General features: G+C 37.0%; 1 long non-coding RNA gene across 1 annotated transcript; it reads right to left on the bottom strand.

Annotated features, from left to right (window-relative positions):
- Positions 1 to 4,221: 4,221 nt before the first annotated feature.
- On the bottom strand, positions 4,222 to 27,059 carry LOC104677868. Its single transcript, XR_750101.2, has 3 exons — positions 27,032 to 27,059; positions 26,585 to 26,762; positions 4,222 to 6,119 (listed from the first exon to the last, which is right to left on the bottom strand). It is a non-coding gene; the product is annotated as an uncharacterized LOC104677868 (long non-coding RNA).
- Between the last annotated feature and the right edge of the window lie 214 nt (positions 27,060 to 27,273).

The raw sequence follows: 27,273 nt of genomic DNA, 5'->3' as shown, positions 1-27,273 counted from the left end.
AGTAAGAATGCAAACTATATGAGAAAATATTTTTAATTATGTATTTACTAAGGGATTAATATTAAGAATATATAGAAAACTTTCAGCATTCAACAAGAAGCAAACAACCTTATTAAAAAATGAGCAAATAACTTGAATAAACATTTCTGCAAAGAAGTTATACAAATGGCCAATAAACATATGAAAAAACACTCAACATCGCTAATTATTAGGAAAATGCAAGTCAGAACTACAATGAGATACCACTTCATACTTCATACCTATGAGGAAGGCTACTATCGAAAAAACAAAAAAACACAAGTACTAGTGAGGATATTAATGAACTGGAATCCTTGTGTACCATTAGTGGGAATGTAAAATGGTACAGCTGTGTGGAAAACAGTGTTGTGTTTTCTCAAAAAAATTAAAAAATAGAATTGCCATCTGATACAGCAATTCAGCCCTCAGTACAGCTATCCAAAAGAATTGAAAGCGGGATTGCTATGAGATATTTTTAGACGTCTCTTCATAATAGCTAAGATAGACGCAATCTAACCATTCATCAATAGACGAATGGCTCAGCCAAATGTGATATATACATGCAATGGACTATTATTCAGCTTTAAAATGAAAAATATTCTGACAACATAGATGAACTTTGAAGACATTATGGTAAATAAAACAAGCCAATCACAAAAATACAAATACTGAATGATTCTATTAATATGCGGTACTTAGAAGACTCAAAATCATAGAGACAGAAAATAGAATGATGATTGCAGGGCTTTTTGGGGTGGGATGGAATAGGGAGTTATTGTTTAATGGGTATAGTGTTTCAGTTTTGCAAGATGAAAAGAGTTCTTGAGATGGTTTTTGGTGATGATTGCACAATAATATGAATGTACTTATTACCACTAAACTGTATAGTTAAAAATGGTTAAAATGGTAACTTTCTTGTATTTTATATTTTATAACAATAAAAAATTAAGAAAAATAAAGTCACTCCACTGTTCCTTTGGGTTGGCTACTTCAGGGTGATAAAGAATAAGGTAACTCTTCTGGAGTTCATAAGAATGAGCCAATGCCACAGTTTATTTGCTCTCAAATGAGTTCCTTAGTCAAAAGCAATGCTATGTGTGATGCCATAATGACAAATAAGGATGGTGAATTTGGAAAAAGTCTTGTAGGTAGTGAGGAAGGCAAATCTGTATCCCGGGTAAATGTATCTCCAGTGATAGCAAAGATCTGCTTAAGCCTAGTCTTTATACCATTTCCATTTGATGAACGAATGCTGCTCTGCATACCAACACTGATGACTGTGTGGGTCAGAAAACATCAAGCTCATGATTGGTTGCTCAGATTGCATGGTAACTTAGTGGCCCATGGTTAAATAGTCAGTCCTCACTAAGGGTGAGTAGCAAGCCAGAAGCTGCTTTTTAAAAGGAGAACAGTTATCTGCAGTGTATGGCAAAGCTTTGCCTCTAAATCCCAAGGCTCTGTGCTAAAGTTCACACATAGAAGTCTGACAAAGACTCTTTACAGCATTCTTATCTGCCACAGACACTTCAAGCACTATACGATCTTCCAGGTCTCATGGACTAAGTGGCAGAGGAGCTTGCATGGCTCCCTATATCTGTTGCAGTCTTTCTTGTTCTGGGGCCTTTGTGCTGGCAGCTTCTTAGGTTGCTTGACGAATGGAATAGCATGCTCAAAGTATATGTGACCTCCAAAATCCAAAAAGACACATAAGCATTGTAATCCTTAATTAATGGTAAGAGGGGCAGGAGGCACAACTTATTCTTCTCAGAAGGTGTATATTGATACACCGCAGACCACTAGACACCTAAAAATTTCATTGAGGTGGCAGGTTCCTGAATTTTTGTAGGATTTATTTCCTATCTTCTGGAACACATCTACTTCCAAGATAAATAACCAACATTTACTTAGCAATCATTAGGTATCTGCATTCATTATCTCATTTAATTTTCTCAACTACTCCGAGGGAAGGACTGTTAGTATCTTCATTTTTCTGTATAAGGAAAATAAGTCTCATTAAGACTGTGTCTTGGCCCAAAGCTGTGAAGCTAGTAATTCTTCACGTGGTTAGAATCTGATAAACTCTGATGTTAGAAGCTAAAATAGCTGCCTGGTCTGAGATCAGAGAAAAACTATCACTTATTCCCTCTATACTACCAGCTCCTAGTAATAATATAATAGACCTGCATCATGTACTATGGAAGAGAAAGGCTATCAGAGACCACAAGAACAAGATTATGAAATAGGGCTGGGAGGTTAGTCCTGGGCAGACTAGCAAAGTTTATTGTTGGCCTTATCAGCTAAAGGTCACTGTTTTTGACGGTCTCTACTATTAAGTATAGACAACAAGCATTTATGAGATCAACTGCTACATACAGGTTACCAGGGGATGTGTTGATTTGCCCCAACAATAAAGCAACATACACAGTTGAAGTTACCACAAGATTAAATTTTCAGTAATCCACTGTCATTCTCCAAGATTAATTGGTCTTTTGCATAGGCAAGTTGAGTGGGGACATAGAAGGCATCACCACTTCTGCATCTTTGAATCCTTGATAGTGATATTAATCTCTGCAATTCCTCCAGGAATGTGGTATTAAATTTGGTTTACTATTTTGGCAGGAGGAGATTGTGATAATCATTTTCACTTGACTTTTCCTATAGTAATAGCCCATATTCCACAGGTTAGAGAGCCAATGTGGGGATTCTGCTAGATGCTGGATATACCTATGCTAATTATGTACTCTAAAACAGGGGAAATAAACACAGGGTCACTGCAAGTCAGAACTCAGCGAAGTTCCATTAATCATTCTACCTTCCTCGCTATTCTGATTAGTGGACCAAAGCAGTGTTCTGGGTATCTGGGAATTAAAGTAAGTTCATACCTGTTTCAGTAATCTCTGCAAAGTGTGATTAGTTTCTTTTCTCCAGTGCAATTTCCTCCTGGTAAATAGCTAAGCCACAAGTTCTTTTGGGAAAGGTTAAGAGAAAGACTTGCAGTATAAATTTTGGCAATGTGGCAGCATCTTTCCTCGAGGGGGCTCAGCTGCCCCATCATTCAAGAGGTAATGCACCCGTGGTTTGGCCCCAAACTGGGAATTGGTTGATGGGCCATGACTCTATTTTGTACTCATTCAAGTCAGACTTTGCTTCTCAGACCTAGAGATTTTTACTAAGACATATCAAGTAAGATTTTAATAGTCTGCCCATTGATTTCAGTTCTAGGGACCCCATTATCAGCTTACCAAAAATAAAGCTGATCACTGCTTTGACTCTGCAGCTGGTTAAAACACCCACTACCACCTTGATCTTGGTGATGATCACTTGGCCCTGCCACTCTTGGAGCCCATCAACCCCAGTGGCTTTGGGGAGCTTAGTTTCAATGGCAATAATTTCCTCTGTCGATCCTCATGTACTTAATGGATCTATCACAGAGTTCTTCAGGGATGCAAGGGGACTGCTCATCAACATATTTTTCAAAGCACTGGTGAAGAATGTGTCCTCTAGGGACACACTAACAGGGCGTGTTTTTACATAATAAAATCTACTCTAGCGTTCTAGTTTTCCTAAGCCAATAGATATTTTCCTTTACAATATGCCAGGGGATTTTTAGCATTTCCATTTAACATAATTTATGTCAATTTCATGTCCAGTTTTAGTCAGCTCAGCAAACAAGCTAGCAGGATCGTTCCCAGATCCTCAGTCCAATACTATATTCCTTTCATCATTATCCAACAGCCTTAAGATTTATTCCCACACACATGGATTCTATTGATATAAATTGGAAAAATCATGTGATTATTTTGGTGTGTACTGTAATTTTTTATAGGTCTCTTTGTGAACTTCATCTTCTGGGAGTCACTTGCTAGGATGATACTGGTTATAGCTGAGGAAGAGAAAAACCTTGGTGGAGATATGTCCTGAGGAGAATCAGAAGCCCTTTGTAAGGCAAGAACGTGGCAGGAAAACCATTATAAGTTCACAAGAAAGAAAAAATGAACCTCCTTAAACAGGAAGGAAAGTTGTTTTTACTGAAAAAAATTTAGGACAGCCATGAATCTCATTTGTCACTACATCTTTCTGTTTTCTGGACATTTCATACAAAGGGATCATATATGTGGTCTTTTGTGACAAGATTCTTTCACTTAGTGTAATGTTTTAAAGGCAAATTCATGCTGTAGCATGCATCAGTACTTCATTCCTTTTAATGGATGAATAATTTTCCATTGTTTATTTCAATAATAAGCCACATTTTGTTTATGCATTTGTCAGTTGATAGACATTTGGGTTGTTTCTACCTCTTATCTATAGTGAATAATGTTGCTATGAACATCCATGTACAAGTTTTTGTACACATTTTGCCTATGTTTTGTTTTTATTTCTCTTGGGTAGATACCTAAGAATGGAATTGCCGGGTCCTGTATTTCTACTAATCCTAAGAGATAACTAGTACAATATCTATTTTACTGATAAAGAAACTGGGATTCAGAGGAGTTGGACTACTGGCCATGTCATAGAGCAAGTAGAAGATGATATTAACACTCAGCGCTCTTTAAGTCCAGAGCTCACATTTCTCTTATGCTTGTCTGCTAGGTGAGAGCACTGCAGATGCATCAACATTCATGCATGCCATGCACACAACCCGCAAGTGCAGGCACACACAGTGATTGGAATGACATCAGTTGTGGTTTAAGACAAGCCTGACTTCATCGTAACTATTCTCTCCCTCACACCAACTCCCCTGCTAGAAACACACTTTCTAGCTGAGTCTACCTCCCTTCTATGGATTTTTCACCATATGAACTCCAGCTTGTCTTTAGGGAGCAGAGGCAGAATTACTTTTCATATGAACTAGCCTTAGGGGCTGTGCAGGGGAAGACACAACAACATCCCTAACATTGGAATGTCTGTCTAAGACCCACAAGGAATGGACATTCCTGAATATTGCCTGATATACAGGCTTCCATCAGGCAACTCACTCCCCAGAGTCCCCACCTTTATTTCTCAGTATGGGCCACTACCTCTGTGCTTATATGTAAGGGACCGAGGACTCTACCTGAAATATACCTCTTTAGGATTAACCACCATCTCCCCAACTAAGATGCAGAAATCGTACAAACTTTTATATATTTTGTAAGAGCAAGCAGTTCAAAATTGGATTACCTTTCCACATTTTCATACAAAGTAGATTAATGTGCCCCTGTCTTTATTACATTTTCCACCCTTGTCATTTGTGATTAAGCCAACACTATGAAGATGTATTACGGATCGGCATAAATGGGAACATTAAAACATTGGCTATATATCAGAGAAGCTCAAGGCAAGTTGATTTTGTGCTACACACACCCTTGGTGCAATATGTCTGGAATATTTCACATCTTTTTGGACAGAGAAATCTTTCTACAGCACCAAAAGTAATAGGAAGTACAAAAGAAAGAAAAGAGAAGAAATAGGGGAAAGTACTAACTTTTGTTCTAGGTAATGGAAGAGGTCTATTCTCCCTGCAATAATTTTGATACAGAATTCTCATAGATGAGCCTCTTAAACCAAAACCATCACCTGGGTTTGGAGAAGAAGGAAAAACGTGGGCTATAACCAAGATTCCTAGTTCCCATAAGGAAGGGTGTTTGACCAGGCCCCCATCTTATTGTCTTGAGCTTATATTCCATCTCTTCTAGGTCATTCCTGCCCTGAGAATACCTTAACGGCTCAGGCTTCCTGTAGAAACAGCTAAACAGCTGAGAGTCAAATCATGTATCTGTACAGGTGTCATCTCATTCTTAGTCACATGATGGATAATCTGCAGGCTCGAAGGCTCAGGCAATGGAATTAAGCAGTTCTGGTAGGAGAAAGAAGGGATCATGGCCAGAAGAGCTATTTCTAAGAAGAGGACAATCTTATTGTTCCCCAAAAAAGACTCCTATCTGTAACACACTCTTGCCTCTATTTCATAACTTCTTTCCCAAACATGTTCATGAGAGTGATTCTGGAGAGCTCTGAGACCTGCAGCTATAGTACCTTTCCATGACAGGTTGCCCAGGCTGCAGCACCATACTCTTTCTGGTCAGCTGTCACCTCTTCTGCTCTTCTGCCTCCCCCGGTGCCTTGAAGGGAAAAATACATGAATAGATCAGAGAAAGTCTCCCACTTCCTGTCATTTTCTTAACCTTGCAAACATAATTCCATGAATATATCTTAGCTTGGGCCCATGGTCTGGGTCTGTGTAGGATGGTATGAATGCATTGGAAAAGGGCGTGTCTTTGTTAATATTAGCATGGTTAGAGGAAAGCAAAGAGAGCACAAAGCAGCTTCAAATTAAGCCAGGTTTTGTTGATGATGTTATGATGATCCTATTATCTCTCATTCTAGTCTGGTTTTCTCCAGTTGTACTTTGTGATTGAATGCAGTGGAAACAACAGAGATAGGTTCCTTATGCTAAAGAAATTTGTGGAGGAGCCAGACAAATAATACCAATAAATTATTAGTTATGAAGAATAAAATAAAACAGGGAGATATAATGCAGTGAATTGAAGAGGCCAGTTTATCCATAGCAGGGAGGTGACTTTTGATATAAATCTCAGCTAGATCCAAAGTTGACTGGGTCTGGGGCAGTAACCTGGTGGAGCCAACATTCTGGACGTGAATCCTTAGATATAAGTCATAGTGGGCAAGGCTGAAGAACCTTGTTTCTAATGTATGGTAGGAATTGCAATTTTTTAAACATCAGATGCCATTTCAATAGAGAATGCAAGAATTTTCTAAAAGCCTACTTGAAATAAGGGATTGAATCAGGAATTCTGCACTTTCACCTGTTTTCCTAATGTATCTTTGAGAAGAGGACACAGAGATTCAATAATGAATTCAACAAATGTTGATTGAAACAGAAACAGTCACTAGGGCCTACGGTTTTTAATGAGATGAAAGACACAGTGAAATAATGGCAGGAGTACAGTTGACACTGTGAAATGTACTATAAGGGAAAACGAAAGTGTAGTCTAGGAATAGGTGAGAGGGGCATTGATTCTTATCTAGAATCTCAAGGAAGTGTCTTCCCCGAAGTATGTCATTTGAACTGACAGACTGGAGTTTGTGTGTTAACAAAGTGTTTTGTATAGGGTGGAGGTAGGGAGCTTCCTGGCAGAAGAAACTCTAAATGCAAAGATCCTGTGGCAGAAAGGAACAGGTTCTATTTAGGAGACTGGGAAAAGCTCAGACAGGGAGAGCACCAGATGGGTCTGGTGATTGGAGCAAGTGCTAGAATATAAAGAATCCTGTAGATGATGTGAAGTTAATTGATTTTTCATTCTAAGAACAATGGCAAGTTCTTGAAGAATTTTCACCTGGGGAGCCATAAATTCATTTGCAGTTTTAAAAGGTCGTTTTGGGCAAGAGAAGAGTAGATATAGAAAAACAAATTAGGAGACTATCTAGACAGTTCAAATAAGAAATCATGGTGCCTTAGATTATTATGATGGCAGGACAGAAGTGAAGATATTAATGATATATTTACAGAGTTAAACGCACAGGACTTGCTAATGTACCAGAACATAGCAAGAAAGATGTATCAAGGTTGATCCTTGAGATGGTTAGGCTTTGTGTTCCCACCTGAGTCTCATCTTGAATTGTAATCCCCAAAATCCCCACGTGTCAAGAGAGAGACCAGGTGGAGGTAGCCGAATCGTGGGGGCAGTTTCCTCCATGCTGTTCTCGTGATAGTGAGTGAGTTCTCACGAGATCTGATGGTTTTATAAGGGGCTCTCTCCCTTTGCTTGGCACTGCCTCCTTTTACCTTGCGAAGAAGGTGCCTTGCTTCCCGTTCAGCCTTCTGCCATGATTGTAAGTTTCCTGAGGCCTCCCCAGCTATGGTGAACTGTGAGTCAATTAAACCTCTTTCCTTTATAAATTAACCAGTCTTGGGAAGGTCTTTATAGCAGTTTAAAAAACGGACTAATACAATCCCTAAGTGTTCTTAATTTTTTCTAATTTTTAAAAAAATTTTAATACAATTGCAATGGTAGTAGTTCCTTTCCTTTGATAGAGAATAGGCAATGATAAATTTGGTGAAAGGAGACAAGCTGCATATTCTGTTGACAATGGCTGTGAATTATTCTTGACTGGCTCAAGGATGAGGAGAGGAGAAATTGTGTGGGCGAGGAAGGTTCTTTATGCGGCCAAAATAAACAATTTCAGACACAGGAGAAGCTAGGGAAGATTTCTGAAGATATTGTATTCTAAGTTCCAGAAGAAAATTGTAGGAAACTGTCTTTCTTCTTAGAGTGAAAGATTACTCTTTATAAAACAGAAAATAAAACTATAAGGAGAGGGAGTAATGTGATGTGCTGGAGAGGTAATAGGTAACGTCTTATGAAAAGAGAGATGAGGGAGATTCTCAAGAAGTCTGAGAGCACAAAGAGGGTCATGAGGCAGAAGAGGTAGGTGTGATGACGCAGCAATTTAACCTGTCATGTAGAAAAAACAATTTAGATATCTCAAAATGAGGTTTGGGACAGTGGCTCACGCCTGTAATCCCAGCACTTTGAGAGGCTGACGCAGGCAGATCACTTGAGGTCAGGAGTTCGAGACCAGCCTGGCCAACATGGTTAAACCTCGTCTCTACTAAAAAAAAAAAAAAAAAAAAAAAAAAAAAAAAAAAAAAAAAAAAATACAAAAATTAGCGTGGCATAATGGCATGCACCTGTAATCCCAGCTTCTTAGGAGGCTTGGGCACCATAATGACTTCAACCTGGGAGGCAGAGGATGCAGTGAGCAAAGATTGCACCACTGCACTCCAGCCTGGGTGACAGAGTGAGACTCCGTCAAAAAAAAAATCTTAAGGTGCAAAGCCATAGGGTAACAAAATTAAAAAAAAATTAAAACGTGATAAATATGGTAGGCAGGGAATGGCAACACAAGATAAAACTAATTAATTACCAAACAGGTAGCAGGGAGGGCAAAATACAAACATATTTTTTTCAACTAAAGAAAGACCTACGTAGATTGAAGAGTCTCACAACATTACGGGCATGATCAGCTAAAATACCTACAAACGTATTAACCAAAATTTGAATTCATTAGTGGGAAAAAGACAAAACTAGAAATATAGTGTCTTAAAGTAACAAAATTATTGAATTTTTGCTCTTTAACACCAACAGATAATGATAGATGAGACTTGATAGGATTTTGAAGAAACATTTTTGTAAATTGAGATTATTTTACCCAGACTTCTTGATTTTTGCTTTATATAGAAAGGTATAGGAAAACATTTTTAGATATGCAAAAGCTCAGATCTTCCATCAGCCAAGTACACTCAAAACATACAGGTACCTGTGTGCACATACACACGCTCTTGAAGATATAGCCTTCTGATAAGGAGATGAAGAAGACGTAGAAGCCAGAAGTAAGAAATGCAGATGTTACAGCATAAAGAGGTGGAAGAAAACCCATTTCCAATAAAAGTAAAAAAAATTTTGTAACTAGTTTAAAAAACTAAGTCTAAGTCTTAAAATACATTGTCAAAGCAATGATATATTAAAAATGACATATTTATAAATTCCAAGATTACACAGACAAAAAGAGAGATAGAAGTATAGGACAAAAGATTCCATGTTATAAAAGGATGGGGAACTAAAAACATTTTATTTTACCACCAATATCAAACAAATGATTGAAATGACAGGGCTTGATTTTATTTTCCTGTCTTTTTGGAGTAGGAAAAACACTGCCCTTCTCTTCATTATGTTCTTCTATTTAGATCCTAAATTATGCTTCTAGGAAGTTCTTGACTCGTATTGAGCTACACTGATAGAAGGTGAAAGTAGAAAGTTAGACAAATGCAATTTATACACTGAAGACCAGCACAATGACAAGACCTTTATAATATTAATAAATTATTTTCGTATCAATTGTAGTAAAGAGAGGCCCCATGACCTCATGCTTGTTCTGACGTTGTTTCATAGCTAAAATATAAAAAGTTACATTCATACTATTTTAATTTATTCTTGTTAATTTCAGCCTAGTGCTCCCCCCTCCATCAAGGCTCCCTTATCAGACATTGGCTCCATCCCTCTTAGATTTGAACCATCTGGAGGTTTGGCCAACAGCCACTTCTGCCTTCATCTAAACTCCTGTTTGGCAAACTTTAATCACTCGGGGAACAAAGTCACAATTTTCACACAATTTTTGACATATTTTGACATATTAACATGCAATAAATTTAATATTTTTCTTTAAATAATTTGTATTTACATAAATTTATTTTAAAATAAATTTTATAGCATAGATTTTATGTAAATCTCTATATAAACTCATTTTGGTCTGTGTGTCAAAACTCTCATTTAGGAACACATTGATTCTAGTCGTCAATAGAGTGGTAGGTAGGACCACAATGAAATGCATATCTCATTTGTGATTCCACTTTCTGTACTAAGGCCAGAGCACCAGATAATATAGGAATCTACAATCTAAGCCCATTGACTGATATAGTGAAGGCTGTGTAAAAGTTCTGTCACTCAGAGACATTTTTTAGTTTTGGCATATTTGCATTGGCTTTAAAAAGTTCATATTATTTTACATAGTTTATTTGGCTTTTAGTTAGCATCTGATGTTATAATTATCTCAGCTGAGCTTATATCTGACTCTACATTTCAATGGTCTTTCTGGAGATGATAAATTTTCTGATTTAGGTGCAAATATGCTTGGAGCATATCATCTGAATCTATTTGCATTTTTAGTGAAAAATTCCAGACTCAATGATTTATCAAATCCAGTAGTGGTTTTGACCAAGATGTGTATCACTCCATGCAATTAAAACAAGATGAAATATAATTTAATTTGTCATTCCAGTGGGGCATGAAAGAGTACTTTTTCTTTGTTTTAAATTCTGCCTTTGTCACCCCAAACTATCCCATATACATTAGGCTACAAGTTATTCAGATAAATTGATGAATACAGTTTCTTTAAAATGGATTTAAATCTTTGGTAAGGATAGAAATGGTAATATTCAATGCAGAGATCAAAATGACAAGAGATAGTCATCTTCATTCTCCAGGGCACCATCTAATCAATCACCAGCTGGGGTCAGAAAGACATTTTTCTGGCCAAAGAAAAGGTGTCATATAATTCATTCCAACTGGTGCCTAATGCACACGCTTTCCTCGCTCAAACCCAGCAGGTGTGGGCTACTCTTAACTATGCATCATCCTATTCTTCTACAGTAATTTTTCTCCATTATATGATCGCTCCTTCTTCTATCTACTCCCTGTCTTGATGTCTCTTTCTTTCATTACTTTTCTTCTTCATACCCTGCCCTTTTCCTCTCCCCCTTAACTAATGAATTGGATATGCATTTGGGCTTGGGAACTGGCACTCTCAGAAGCTCTGTCTGTGCCTTCACCCCTAATGGTGTGTTAGGCACCCACATCATCCTGCCACCGTTTATTCTGCCCAGCTATTAATTCGCAGTAAAATTCCAGTGTGAATTGCAGAAGCCAGCTGCTGTTTGGACAATACTGTCAATGAGAGTGTAAAATGCAAAATGACAAGTTCCGTTATACCTAATGGGAGGCATCAGCTTAAACAGGGTTTTCAATGTCTTGAAGTAGAGGTCAATTTCAGGAAAAATGTTTTCTCATAGAAATTTGTATGTTCATGGAGCCTAAAGATAAAGAGTTAAGGTTCTATATATATGCTACAGAAATTTAAATTCATATTGAGATAGACTATCTCATGTTTCATCACATGCCTTACATGGTACTGAGACATTTGGAATGTTATATTTAAGATTCCATTTCAAATATCATTGACAAAGACCAGCAGGCTAGTGGTAGTAATAGTGTTAGTAGCAGTAGTAGTAATATATTAATGCATTAACTTTTTTCTTTTGCATAGCTTCTTCAATGTTTAACATGTTATATTTAGTAAACTGGTATCCAGTAAGCATTTATTGTATGTTTGGGACCATGCTAGGTGAATTACATGCTATTGCCAGTTTTTTTTTTTTTTTTTTTTTTGGTACATAGAAAATGGCTGAACATTAGGCATTTCATGTGAGTCGACTGTTTCGTATTTAATTGTCACAACAAAACTGCGAGGTAATTATTAGTCCTATTCTATGTATGAAGATACTAAGGATCAGAGTGTCTTTTGTGGAGTATGTGGCAGAGTAGGGTTTCAGACTCAAGTTGTGCATGTTTTCCCTACCCCTACACAAAGCGCTCCCCCAGTCTTCTTTGTTACTCATACATTTGTTTGTTAAACTAAAGTTTCAGGAAAGAACTCAGGGTCCTTAATTTGCTGCTAATCCAGCACCATGCAGATTGTGAACCTTGAACGTGAACTCCTTTCATTGTTCCTGAACCCAGGATGTTTCTTTCTTCTCCTCTTAAAAACATAACTTCTAAGCACATATGTTCTAACAACAGGAATTTTACTAGAGCCATTATGCTCTTACTTTAGGAATTCCTATGAGACAGGAGGACTATGTTGAGAACAAGGGTGCTTGGTCCCTTGGTACCAAGCAGGCTTGTGGCAGACAGGCCATAGTTATACTTGGCTCACCTTTGATGATATGGCCCAGAGCAAGGAAGATGCCTCCAGCACAGACTGCCTTTCATCAGTGAGCAAAGGTAGTACCTGGAGAACAAATCCTTCAAGACTGGTAAAGCTCTGTGTTCTTCCTGGTTGGCTTCCCTGTAACCAAGCTGGATGTTCTCCTGGCCAGTGAAATCTCTGGAGCTTACAAGCCATCAGCACAGGGAAAATTGGAAAACCTTTTCACTGAAGCATTCACATACTACTGAAGCTCAGTTATGTACAGCTCAAACCAGGACTTGAACCTACCAGTGTCCAGAAACCATGCCCTTAGAGCCTTGGAGTTGTCAAAGTGGAGAAAAGACAAGTTCATACATCTAATTATTCACCTTCTAGAAAAAGCAGTCTTATTAAAATCTCTTGTATTATTTAACACAAGGTCCTAGGCCAAATATCTACCATCATTCCACACTGCCCCTGCTCTTCATCCTGCGTGGATTAGGAACTCTCAGTTTGCCATCATCTCCTTCCATGACAGTCTCAATCATTGCAGCCAAACACTTTAGAACTATTGTGATTTTTGTAGCATACTCAGTTTTCCAAATGAATAATAAATATAATTCTGTCAACATTTCGGGAACCTATGTATTATTTTTATTTTTTTTTCTGAGGGAAACAAGAAATCTATTTGCTTTTGCACAGTATATGGCAGTCAGAAGTACCTCATTCATTCACTTTTTATTCATTTGATGCATGAAAAAAAGGCATTAAATGTATTTCAGTGTGTCACCTCAAATTCTCTGCAACCAACAGTGATGAATATGCTTGGTTCCTCAGCTGGGGTACTGTTTCATTTTTTTTGTGACAATATCATTTGACAAGGCGATTCTGCATTGGCAATATTGTATCATATTTTTGTCTGCATGTAAATTATGTTGACAGTCTCATAAACATAAATTGGCAGGCATACTGTCCCAGAGCAATGTTTGTTAAAATACACTAATGGAATAGAATAAATAAATTTTTCCAAAGCATTAATAACACAGTGGTGTGTCACTGCATTGTGCAAGAAGGTCTATGGGATATGATACTGTCTATGCTAAATTAATATTGCATATATTTCTTTATATATATTTTATTCAATCTCATGCTTATGTTTATAGATTAGTCATTCCATTTCACAGAGCTTTGTATAATAGCGGTCACCCACTTGTGATATTTTTTAAGAAGTCAGCACTGTCTGTGGCAGATATCTATAATGGAACATGTGTAAGGTTTAATTCATGTCTGATATTGTTATTACATTGCTTTGTTCCAGATAGGGCTTCCTCTTTCTCACCTGCCAACACAAGGACACACACTTAGCAGGCCTCTGCCCTGATGGAGCAGGCAGATTCTAGAATGGGCAGATCTAAAGCAGGTCCCTAGAGTACCAAACGACTGGGCACATATTTCATTTATATTTTTGGACCACAAAGATAATTTCCCTCCCAGATGTCTGTGGACAGACAGGATGGGGCATTGGCAAAAGTATGAACTATTCTATACTTTTTCATTTCTTTAACTTACTAGAAATGTGACCTTTGGTAAAACCCAAAATCTCTTTGAGTCTCAACTACTGTATAATTGAAATAATCATGAATAAGAATAGATGTCAACATTGAGATGTTGATTGTACTGCAGTTGATATGGTGTCTGGTTCATAATAGGCAAGGAGTATCTTAAAATAATGAATGGAGGAAGATAAAATGAGAAAAACAGAAACAGAAATACAATGAATTTAACAATTTTATTGATCAAACAGATGATGGAAAATTTATATGCTGTGTCTCCAAACATGTAAATGCTTGGAGCATAGAGAAATTGATACAATTTTGAATTTTTGCAGAGTCAACTCAGAGTGTACATTGGATTCCACACATACCCTGACTCATCTGCCTCCTGGATGGTAGCACATGTACCTCTCTTTGGGTTTTCTAAGTATCATCTTCCCTATTAACAGAGACCTGACACAGCTGTGGCTTCTGATCTTTGGGGAGAAAAGATGGCCTAAGGGCCATGCCTCTTGATCAGACTTGGGCCAGAATACTTGTATGGCTGTTGCCCCTAATATCTATTGCTTCAGCTTTATCTGGTCTCTCAGCTTTTATCTTGAGACTTTACATGAAGCACATTGTAAACTATTCATCTAGAAGACAACATGTTTGTACATCAGTGCTAAACAAAGAGGGTTAGAGAACACAGGCCTTGCGTCAGATGCATAAAACCAAACCATGTAAATATGTAGGTCATACAAGAGGAGAAAGTTCATATTTAATACATGGCTTCACTATAAGATATTATGTTTAAATTTCAGTAACCACACTGATTAACCATAAAGATACAGTCTACCATATTTGTGTTATGCCAGAGAGATTTTATCAAAGAGGTAAAATGAATTATTTATAAGATTTAAGCAAAGTCCAGGCAAGAAATTATGAATGCTTAGACAAATATGGCAGCTATAGGTGAGAAAGTAAATGTGGGGACAGGTAGTGCTTCATAAAACTAAGAGGCAGGATTTTGTCAAATTAAACAGCAGGTATTATTGAGCAACTAATACTTATGAAACATTATGATAGACTTATGAGTAAACAGAAGTTTAACATACCTTCTGTAGCTGTCAAGTGTTTACAATTCAATTGATGATACAAGCTTTGCACATAAGCAAGTTCTTTGCTTACATATATATGGTGGTTTCTTTTTATATTTTGAGCCCAAAGCATTTTTGAAAATCAATTTTTATTTTAAATTCCAGGTACATGTGCAGAATGCACAGGTTTGTTACATAAGTAAACATGTGCCATGGTAGTTTGCTTCACAGATCAACCCATCACCCAGGTATTAAGCCTACACCTAACAGCTGTTTTTCCTGATGTTCTCCAAGAACCAGAGCTCAGCTCACTAATCCAAGTTAGCATGGCTTCTCAGATTCTGTCTCTTTAGGGTCTAGTTATCAGTTTCTCAAGAGTGTTGCCCTCTGATTGCTCACAGATGAATGCTCCACAAGAATTGTCCTTGGGCTAAGGTAGTTGCCTTGTTCAAAGTTACTCTATCTCTCTGGGGGCAATATAAATTCAATGACTGCTCCATGGGGAGATGCAGAATCCCAGCCCCCTTGCCTCCATTGAGTATACCTCTGAAGGGCTATTTTAGCTATAGAGCTCTCTCTCTGGGACTGGCGAGCACCCCTGTTGCAATGCATCACCATTCAACATAGCCCTGTGCCCAGTCTTACTTTCCTCCCTTGGTGATGCTTGTTTTTCCTGAGAGCACTCCCCAATAAACCACCTGCACACAAATCTCCATCTTGGAATCTGTTTTCTGGGAAACCTAATCGACCTGCCACAGCCTGTGTGTCTTAAGGTTGAAAGAGCAGTACACATAATAAATTCTGTAGAAATATTGAAGAGAGAGTATACATTTTGTATAATTGAACATCTCGTTATTTCCCAAACCTTGCAAAATGCTTGTTGCGTGGTCGGCCCAATATATTTTTGCTAGATGAATGGTTTGTGTGCTCAGCAAAATTGACTAGATGTTGACAGGCAGGAGGGAAAATAACTATAAAGTGATTGACTTGGGTAGCAGAAAGAATATTGTATCATTCTCAAAAATAAAGAATTGAGCCAAGAGAGGAAATGTGAACTGATTGTTTCTTGTGTTGAGTCTCAGGATGTTTAATAGACTGGAATTTATGGAAATGAATTAAGTTCAGTTCAGTGTTCATTGTATCCTTATGATATCTGACCCTCAGTCTCTGAAGGAATAGAGAAAAAGTCACTTATTGGTCCCAGCACTTGTACTCTGAGGTACCATAAACCTTTCTCTCCTAGAGAGTCCTAAAGAATTTTTAAAGGCAACTTATCAAATATATATGTGTATATATATTTGAAAATACCAAATATATATATATGTGTGTTTATACATATGTAAAAACTTCCTAGAGCACAATTTGTAGTTAAGATGTGCTAGCCCTTTGATATAACTCTACATTTAGAAATGTATTCTAAAAAAGTAATTCAGATATATGAAAGATTGAATCTCAAATTGATTATTGAAACAGCATTGAATGATATCAAACAACTGAAAACATAAATGCATTAGATAATTTAGATTATTTTTATTGTAGAACATGAATTATTTTACTTCCCTCAAATGCAATATTATATGTTCATTAAATCAATGCTAGTTGAATATTTATCAATTTGGAAGAATAGTCACATATAATTTTAAAAGGTATAAAGTATTAGCTATAGTATAATATTTTTTACTTACAAAATTAACATGTATATGGTACATATGTGAGTATATGTATTTGTATATATGTACACATACATATATCTAGGTCTTTCTCTCTCTTCCTATGTAATATTATATATATATATATATATATATATATATATATAAATACATATATATACACATAACTTTTAAGTACTCAGGGGAAATACACCAAAGTGTTATAGTGGTTGTTCAGAAGAGAGATTTGTGAAATTTTTTTTGTTTATATTTTTCTGTTTTACTATTATCTTTCTGTCCTCCCTCTTATATTTTTAGTTTCCTCTCTATCCAGATTAAGTTCTTGATCTATTACTTTAGCTATTTTCTTGTCAACATGCTAAACTAACTTGTGATTATCATATATGACTGGCAAAATCTCAACTGTGATTGACTCTAACTGTGGAAATTTGTATAGTTCTATGTCCAAGTCTGGGCTGCTGATAACAGCTCAGCAAATTACACCCAGCTCAACTGGGAATGCAAAAAATAGAGGGTTACACTCATGCGCACCATACAAACATAAGTGCTTGTTTACCCATTCAGTTCTCATTCTCATTGCCCCCAGCAACCATTTCAAACTTTCTCTATTGTCTTCAAATTTCTAACCATCTTGGCCTCAACATTCTGTTACCTTTCTCAGTCTTCGAGTAGTCAACCTGAGCTTCAGATTTATCTAGAAAATAGAACTCATTGGATGTGAAACTTCTCATTCTACAGATGAGCCGAGTCGATATGTCTGCCTCTTTCTATTCCCTTTTTCTTTTCAGTTCCACTCATTACAGTGGAAGTCCAATTCTTCCAGTTCCTTGGATCCATTCCTTAACATGTGATCAAGGCCAGGGTACCACATGCTGCCCCCTTTCAACTTCACTTCCTGTATGTCCTTCTCCAGTGGCTCTTTACCATCCCTTTTCTTGCCTTTTATCATCCTGTTCACATTTTAAAAATATTTTTGTGTTATAGAAAATATCTTAAATTTATACAAGGTCAAGTATGTAATGTTTTCTTGTGGGTAAATAGAGAGTAACATGACAATATCCATGTACAAATTACTTTAACCTGCTGCCATATTTGCTTCTGGTTATTAAAAATGCAAAAAATGCCCCCAAATATTAGGAATCCTGTTAAAGAATTTTCTAATTTCCTTCTTCTCTCTCTTCACCCCCACCACCAGAGATAACTATTATCCTGAAGTTTGTGTGCGTTATTCCTGCTTGTATTTTTTATACTTCTAGGACACATAGTCTATCCATTAAAAACTATATAGTATTTATGGTTTTTAAATTAACTTAATTAAAACGAATTAAGGGTGGCAATAATGTATGCATCATTCTACTAGCTGTTTATCTTCTTACCCTTCATTATTTCTGAAATCTATCTAATTTATACATGTAGATCTTGTTCATTAATTTTAATTGTTGCACAGTATTTCATGGTATGCATATACTGTGATTTATTGATCCACTTCCACACTTATGGGCATTTAAGTTTGCTAGAATGTTCAGCTATTACAAACAACGATGCAGTCAGTAACACTGGACATGTCTCCCTGCCAACATAAGTTTCTCCTTTGAGTAGATTTTGTTTATTCACAGATGAAATTACAATAAAAGTGGGGGATTTGTTTTGCATACATCTGTTATTTTTCTGTCATCTTACTTGTATTCTCCATTTATCTTTTTATCCCTCCTCTTCTTCCTCCAGTTTCCCTGACTTTCTTCATTTTTCTTCTCCAGATTGATTTGCAAGTTGTGCATGCTATTTCTATTGTTTAATGATTGTTCTTACATTTTAACAAAGTTATTTAGTTTATATATCTCAAACATGAGTCCTTAGCTATTCCGTATTTCTCTTCTTTCCCACAAAATAAGATAGAGTTTTAAGCATAACTTCTGTCCAAAAATTCCACCTCACCCGGTTCTGTTGTTCGACTGTTGTTTTGATGATGACAGCTTTTGAATCTCATCAGTATAACCTTACATGGATTATGCTTAAATAAACAGTAAAATTACTTTCTCTTTTACGGTATGCAAGATGAGCATCTTCCATGTAAAAGTCAGGACATGGAAACAGTGGACAATCTCATTGGTTAAAAAATGTCTGGCTGCATTTTTTTTTATGCCCAACTGCTGACAGTTTGAAAGCCTTATCCTTTTTCTTTTCCCCTTCTTCCCCATATCTGGGAAAGCTGATAAATAAAATAAAAAAAAATAAAAAAAGCCCTGGCAATCCCTCCTTTGTCTCCAGAGGGAGGTTCAAATCACATAATCCCTTTCCCTTGTGTGGGAACCTTTACCCAAGACCAAGCCCCTAACCACAATGAAAAATTTGAGCCTAAGTATGGGGCGTTTTCTGGCTCTCAGGTCATTTTCAGATCTGTTTGAGGGCTTTCTGCTTGCATTAGAAAGCCTTTTTATGTGACTGTTAAATCTTTTTATATTCTCTTGTTGCAAGTGTGGAATCAACAGTGTAGATACAAAACAAATTTGGGATGGAGGTCCATCCTGTTTCTCTGGAGTGGTGACAACACCGTACAAGTCCAACTGAGCCACATTAAATTTTCCTTCCCAATAATTCCTTAGAAATCACACCAGAAGTTCTCACATCACCTCATCTTCCACTTTTAGGTCAGAACTAAACACAGTTTGCATATTCTAAGACAAACACTGGTGATAGATAAAACTGACACTGCTCAAAGATTATAACAAAGTTCAGGTTTTATTATAAATATAAAAATAATGGAAAAAGAACATGAGTTTGCAGAAGTAAAAGGGTACCATTGGTATAGATTACTATAAGTAAAAGATAAGAACATTCTGTAAACCATTATTCATGAAGCTAATTCTGTGAAAATATGAGAACTACATGAGAAGTTCATGAAATCAAAAGATGACTTTATGAGGAATGAATGGGCTGAAATGAAAAGGAAACAGACTGGGATGAAAGGTTCCAGCTGAGATGATGATGATAACAACTATGCCAATGACACCAGCAACACCAATGATGCTGCAATGGACTGAATGTGTCTTCTCAAAATGTATCCTTTGGATTTAAATCCTAACCTCCAATGCAATGGCATTTAGGAGGTGGAGCTTTTGGGAAGTGATTAGGTTGTGAATTACCTCCCTCATGAATGGGATGAGTGCCTTTATGAAAGTGACCTAAGAGAGCTCTCCGGCACCTTCCAGTATGTAAGGACATGGGGAGAGGATAGCAGTCTGCAACCTGCAGTCCCTTACCAGAACCTGATCATGCTGATACCCTGATCTTGAACTTCCAGCCTCTGGAACTGTGATGCATAAATTTCTGTTCTTTATAAGCCACACAGTCTATGATACCTTGTTACAGCCACTGAACTGACTAAGGCAGATACTAAGAATCATGTTCACTATTTAGTTTGATTACTATGAGGAGTTCGAGATGATCCAATAAATAATACCCTCCTTCTCCATTCAAGTTTGAGTTCATTGTTAAAATATATAAATGTGTGTATTAATATTAATACAAATAGGCCAAAATATTGTGCTGCTTACAGGTAAAATTGATAACTGAGGGTGTAGCTTCCCTTATAGGCAAGGATGTACTAATACTAATGCTGAATCTCAAAATTAGACTTCCCTAGTCAACGGTGCAGGCCCAGGAAGACCTGGAAACATGGAGCAATTAACCCACTTATGACCAGTGTTTCATTATTGAAATGCTAAGCATGTGGGAGTTATTTATATCCTACTGCTCAAGGTCATCACCAAGGTTTGATTTTTCACTCATGCAAAAATTCAAAAAATTGAAACCTCAGGCATAAATGGGTTAAGGGGATAGTAGTTCTAAACAGACAACTTGCAAAAGGAAGAGAGTAGGATGAGCATGCCAAACTCCTTAAACCTAACTCCTAAGCAAGGTGAATGCCTCCTCTTCACAAAAGATAGGAGTGACTGAAGGCTTGGAAGGAGGTCGGTGTTACAAGTATTGGTGACTCTCCATAGGAGAGTAAACCTTAGTAATACACTTTTTCCCCAGTTACCCCCATCATGCCCATAGGCAATCAGAGGTGTAACCATTCCACTTATAGGAAGAAGTCAACAGTTGGGAAAGTCATATTCATACTTCATGATATCACTCATCCAATAATGAACATGGTTCTTTGGATATTTTCCTGGGCTTATCAGTGGGAAATAGAAATTTTGTCCCCATAGGGCACTAAAATGCTTCTGAGACACACACCAATTGATTAAGTCAAAGTCTATTTTGTATACAAAGCTTGATTTCTATAATTTTTCTATCCAAACTAGACATAACTAGGTTTCCCAACATAGTCTATCAGAGTTTCTGCGGAATAATAAAGACCGAAATTACATACAGGTGTTTAAAATTTGAACATACTTTTCAATATCAAATTCTGAGCAAGAAATTAATTTCAAATATTAAACCCCTTTGCATTTTACAACTCGAAATAAAGATGGAATGTTTTAAAAAAATTTTCCTATTGAGAAACAAGTCCAAAGAAATTTAACTCTGAAATGTATCCTACAGAAAGGAGTATGGTAGAATGAACAAGAACATGGGCTTTTGGGTCAGGATACCTGAGTTTTAATATCTGTTCTATCACTTAATTGGTATAATATATGAGATATTAAATGCTTCTCTGCTTTGGTTTTCTCAATAAAATGAGGAAAATTTTATTCTTGATATTAGTATGAGAATTAAATGAATGACTATAAATCAGATTGTTAGTGCAGTGCCTGACATTGATACTATGTGTTGATGATTAATATTGTAGTATTTTCCTAAATGTATCATGCTGCTCAATTTGAGTTAGAATAATTCTTGTGTACTAGATAGAGCCTAGATAATTTCAGATTTGTGTTCAATTCCATTCTCCTATGTTTCACTTTTTTAATTGTGGGAGATAAAAACATAACATTGATCTCAAATAATAGAATTATGAAAACAAGCTAATTCCTGCCTCCTAGCGCAATTATCTCAATGTAAAACATTTTTCTAGGACCCATTTGAGTAAAGCATTTGTGTTTTAAATCAAATACACCCTGCCTCCCTTCTGCCCTTGGTGGCCCACTGTTTCCTACCATCTAGGATGTCAAAAAGTTGATTTCAGTTGCCTATAATTCATAGGAAAACTAAGGAGACACTTTTTAACAAGAGGTTACTTTTGGCTAATGCTGGTCACTTGTTACCAATTGCTCTACCAATGCTTGCATGAATAACTAGATCTGCCACTTGAAGAGATTTTCAGGGAACTTCAATATCACCAGCTGCTGACTAATTCCTGAGATCCTTATATATCCGTCAAATTTTAGCTCATCTATGTGCTGTGGTAAATTCAATTGGAAAAAAATTATCAGTAGAAACTGATTTTGGTATTATGTATTTACCATATTCTCCTAATATCTCCTTTCTGTGAAAGTAGCATTTAAGGTATTGAGACCTTCATAGTAAAGTCAGAAATTTGCCATAATAGCATTTCCAGTCACCAGGGCTTATTCGAGGTGCATTTGTTTTCAGTTAATATATTCAAAACTTCTTCAATTTTATTTTCATTTTGGAGTACAGAATTGAGGGCAGGCTATATCTAGTGACACAGCATCTGTAATCCTATGCCACACTCTTTCCACTGCCTCTTGCTATAACTTTCCTTGACCTGAAGACCCTTGAGCTATCTCTTAGGGAATCTTCTCACACATACTATATTAAACCAGACCAGAGCTGACTTGATACTAGCTATTGGGCATGACTTTTGAGTCTCTGGAAAAGACACAGAAAGTCCACTAATGATCTTTCCTTGGCCCTGGATGCAGAATGGAATTTGGCAACTGGTCTAGGACTATTAAGCTAGTTCTGATCCTAACAATATATAGCTAGAACCTCGCTAGTTTCAGAAGCATATGAAAAGCTCAGTTATTTTGTTGGTTAAAAGAAGAAACCTTTGTTACATAAATTCAGGCAAATGTGTGCAAATTAGCTTGTAATACCAGACCCACTGCATCTATATAGTTTGAGGTCAAGCTTCACCAGGACTGTTAGGCTACATGAGGTTGCCTGGACCCACTGGAGCCAGAAGTTTGCCTGTTAGTATCCTCACAGACCACCAGCCTTGTCAGCACTGGGCTGGTTCCCATTATCTACCTAGTTCCCTGTGCTTTTTCTGAACCTGTACATCCTACTCAAGTTTGCTAAGTAATATGTTGCTTTGCTTAGGTGGGAGTGTTCAATCTTTTGACTTCCCTGAGCCACACTGGAAGAATTGCCTTGGACCACACATAAAATACACTAACACTAATAATAGCTAATGAACTAAAAATAAAAATCACAAACTCATAATCTTTTGAGAAAGTTTACATATTTGTTTTGGGCTGAATGGAAGCCATCCTGGACCACATATGGCCAGCAGACCATGGATTGGACAAGCTTGGCTTAGAAGCTGGTGCATACAGTTCCACTGCTACAGAAACAACCATTTGTCCTTAGGTAAAAAAGTTGGCAGTGACAAACCAAGGTCAAAAATTCCCTCAAACGTGTGATGAATGAATAAACAAAATATTGTATACCTACATATTTGATTATGATTCAGCCATATAAAGAATGAAGACATGATTTATTCTAGAACATAGATGAACCTAAAACTATTATGCTAAGTGAAAGAAGACACAAGACCACATATTGGATGATTTGATTTGTATTAAATGTCCAAAATAGGAAACTACATAGGGACAGAAAGTAGATTAGTGGTTGTCACAGCTGGGGACAGGGTGAATGAGGAATGACTGCAAACAGGTACAAGGACTTCTTTCTGGGCTGATGGAAATGTTTTAGGATTAGTGGTAAGGATTGGTCAACTTTGTGAATACACAAAAAGCATTGAATCAAACAAATTTTATGGTATGAGAATTGCATCAATAAAAAGAAGAAAGGCTTAAAACTACATAACACTGCTAAAAACCTTCTAAATTGATGAGCCATGTGAAAAACAAGTGTACAAGTTTACAGAAGCTTTTCCATCAAGCATCTGGCATTCTCCATGGGTTAAGCCATTCCCCAGCATGTCAGCAAGGCATAAATCATCAATGATTACCTCAAGCTCAGAGAAATTCTCTACTATAAGTTAGGCATATCCAAAGAACAATATAGCAAGGTATGCTATATGAGATATCATCTTTACTCATTGTTATTCAAATGTCAGCAAGAACCGTAAACAACACAATAAAGACAACAAATATTGAACATGGTATAGAAAGTAGGGTTATGTTCCCATGAAACAAACCATCATTTCTTCTCATTTTGGAATGCCTAGTTTACTCTTTGAAGCATTAAACTCAGTTTAGAAGCATTTACAGAATTTACTCTTGAAGTATTAAATATATATTACAGCTATTGTGAAAAATAAAGGAAAAATCCCACGTGGCCATTGTCTAGCATAGCGCCTCCCCAGCTGACAGCCATGCCCATCAACGGTGCCATAAGCCTCAAACTCCAGACATAATTTTTATCTCTCACAATGCATTCCAAATTCTTTTAAGATGCCCAGCCTAACAAACCAGATACTGGGAATTTAAGGTGAGCCAACAAACGCACTGCTTTTTTTTTTTCCACCTGAGTTCGAACCAAGGAAAAGGTAGTAGAAAAAACAGTAGGTAAACCAGAGTAACACATTAAGAACTTAAACTATGACCAAGAGCAATCAAGAAAACATGTCTGCTCTCTTCAAGTAGGCAAAGAAATTCCAAAAGGAAGAGAGAAAAGGGGATGAGAATTTATCCCTAACCAATCCTTCAGGCAACTGGAAGGGAGGAAAAAAAGAGAGGAGAAGGGATGGACGTATTTCTCTATTTAGATTCCTGTTTAAATGGAAGAACACATCAGCAGTGGGGTTGTATGTCCTTTCTTCCAACGTTATAACGTGCTTAGTTTCAAGTGCTTTTTACATTTTGTTCAATTTAATCCTGACAACAAACCCATGAGGTAGGCACATTTAATGTGTCCATTTTACAGATAACTGAAGCTTGGCCAGGGCAAGAGGTCACACAGAACAGCTGGTCTCTACCACCAAAGTGGTCTCTCTCCAGATAAAATTAAAGAAAACAAAAACCCACTAAACAGATCCTGGGGGAAAGAAAGTAAAATTAAATCCACGTAAGAAAGAATAAAGCACAGAACTTCCACTGCAAAAACATCAAATCAGTGTTGTATAGGTAAACATCGGAATGAAGAAAAAGGTCACGGGAATGAATATGAAGAAAGAAAAGAATAGCTGGGAGAGCAAAGAGCAGAGAGCTAGTATGTGAATAATATGGATCTACAGAGAGAAAAGCAGAACAAATGAAGCTGGAACAACAAAATCACAGCAGAATATTTTCCTATGCTGTAAAAACATCGCAGTTTTCAGATAAAGTCTTGCCATGTTTTGAAGCAAAAATACATTTAATAACATTGAGCACTTACATATTGCTAGAAAGTTACATATATTATATATATTGTTTAGTACTTTGATAAGAAAGAGATAGCAAACTATAGTCCTTTCCCTCAAGGGGCTAGAAGTGTATTGGAAAAAACACATAAAAATATAATTACCTAATATATGGCAAAGTCAGTGATGGACATAATGATGCGGGTTTGTTGTAGCACCAAAGCAAGGCAAATTATTGGTTCAGGGGCTTAATGGGTCTATGGGAGCAGGCATTCAAGACAACATGAGATGTAAATCATGAATTATGTCCAAGCACTAGATGTAGGGAGATGGAAAGGATAGCTATTCAAGACGGCAGGACAATATGGAGGAATATATAATAATAATCAGATAATATGCTGTGGGAAAATATACAGTTTCTTGTTTCTGGATCAAAGAAATCCAAGGTGGGAGCTAAGAAGCTCAGGACCAGAAAAGTGGGCAAGAGTGAGTTTCAAAGACTGTGTGTGCCATGTTGTGAAGTAGACACTTTATTCTGAGGTGACAGGACATCATTGAAGAGTTTTATGTAGGGTAAGGAAAATTTTCATGTAACATGAAGCACTGTTTACTTCTCAGAGGGTGTACTACAGAAAAGGAGACTAGTTGAAAGGCTATTGTCAAAGTCTGGGTAAGGAATAAAAAAGACTTGGGATAGAAGGGAGTAATTACAGCAGAAAACACGATAGATGTGAGCAATATTCAGGTGTGAAAATAGAATTAAATAATTCACAGATGGGCTGATGAGTAAGATGGGTAAGAAGGGCTCAGTGATGCTTTCCATATTTCTAGCTTGATGACTGTGTTGTAGGGCTGGAACATGATGAACAGAGAAATAAAATGTTGCATATTAAATTTGTAATCCTTCCTAACAGGAGATGCAAAGTTATTGTTTTATTTTTAATTCTGATAATTACCTAAATATAGGTTTGACTGCCATTTAAAAAACCTGAAACTCATAACTAGGAGAATTACATGTTTGTCTGCATTCCAAAATCCCATGGGAAGTTATTAAAAAAAAAATAGCCCGTGTGGTCAAAGGCTGAGCCAGATGAAAGAGCAAAGTGGCGAAAACAAAACAGAAAAAGCACAGCCAGAAAGCGTGAAACAGGATTACAGAATTTAATATAGGCAGAGTTTTGAAAATAAATGTACTTTAAACACATTCATTAAAAAAAAAAAAAAGGCAGCTCTCAAATTGGGTTAACAATATACGACTTCCTGGGTATTATGGCAGCAGCCTGGTCATGCCTGACTTACCTTTCATCGCTTTCAGTTAAACACTCCAACGTGTCCAGCCCAAGATAAAAGCTGACAGCAACACAGCTGGTTGATGAAAAGAGAAGCCCATATTCAAATTCCAGTACTAAAGCCTCTGGCAGGACGTTTGATGAGATGTTCCCAGAAGCACAAACCTTACCAGAGAACAGTCTTCTCTCTGGAAAGAAACTGACTGTGAAAGTCACCTTCCACCTTCCACTACCTGTCTGTCTCCCATCTCCACATCCTGGACACGTTTCAGTGTATTCTATCTCAGTCAAGGACACAATGATCTATCCCGTTTTTATACTCAGTTCCTAACACCTTCTGTATTAGTCTGTTATCATGCTGCTGATAAAGACATACCTGACGCTGGGTAATTTATAAAGGAAAGAGGTTTAATTGACTCACAGTTTAGCATGGCTGTGGGGACCTCAGGAAACTTACGAATACAGTGGAAAGGGAAGCAAACATGACCTTACCATGATGGCAGGAAGAGTGTGAGTGCAGGGGACTGCCCTTTACAAAACCATCAGATCTCGTGAGACTTATTCACTATCATGAGAACAGCATGGGGAAAACCCACCCTCATGATTCCATTACTTCCTATCAGGTCTTTCCCACAACTCGTGGGGATTATGGGAGCTACAATTCAAGATGAGATTTAGGTGAGGACACAGCCAAACCAT

This window comes from Rhinopithecus roxellana, chromosome 17 (assembly GCF_007565055.1).
Source record: "Rhinopithecus roxellana isolate Shanxi Qingling chromosome 17, ASM756505v1, whole genome shotgun sequence".
In the NCBI taxonomy this organism is placed as follows: Eukaryota; Metazoa; Chordata; class Mammalia; order Primates; family Cercopithecidae; genus Rhinopithecus; species Rhinopithecus roxellana.
The sequence above is the reverse complement of the archived record's forward strand: the minus strand, read 5'-3'. Positions and strand labels throughout refer to the sequence as shown.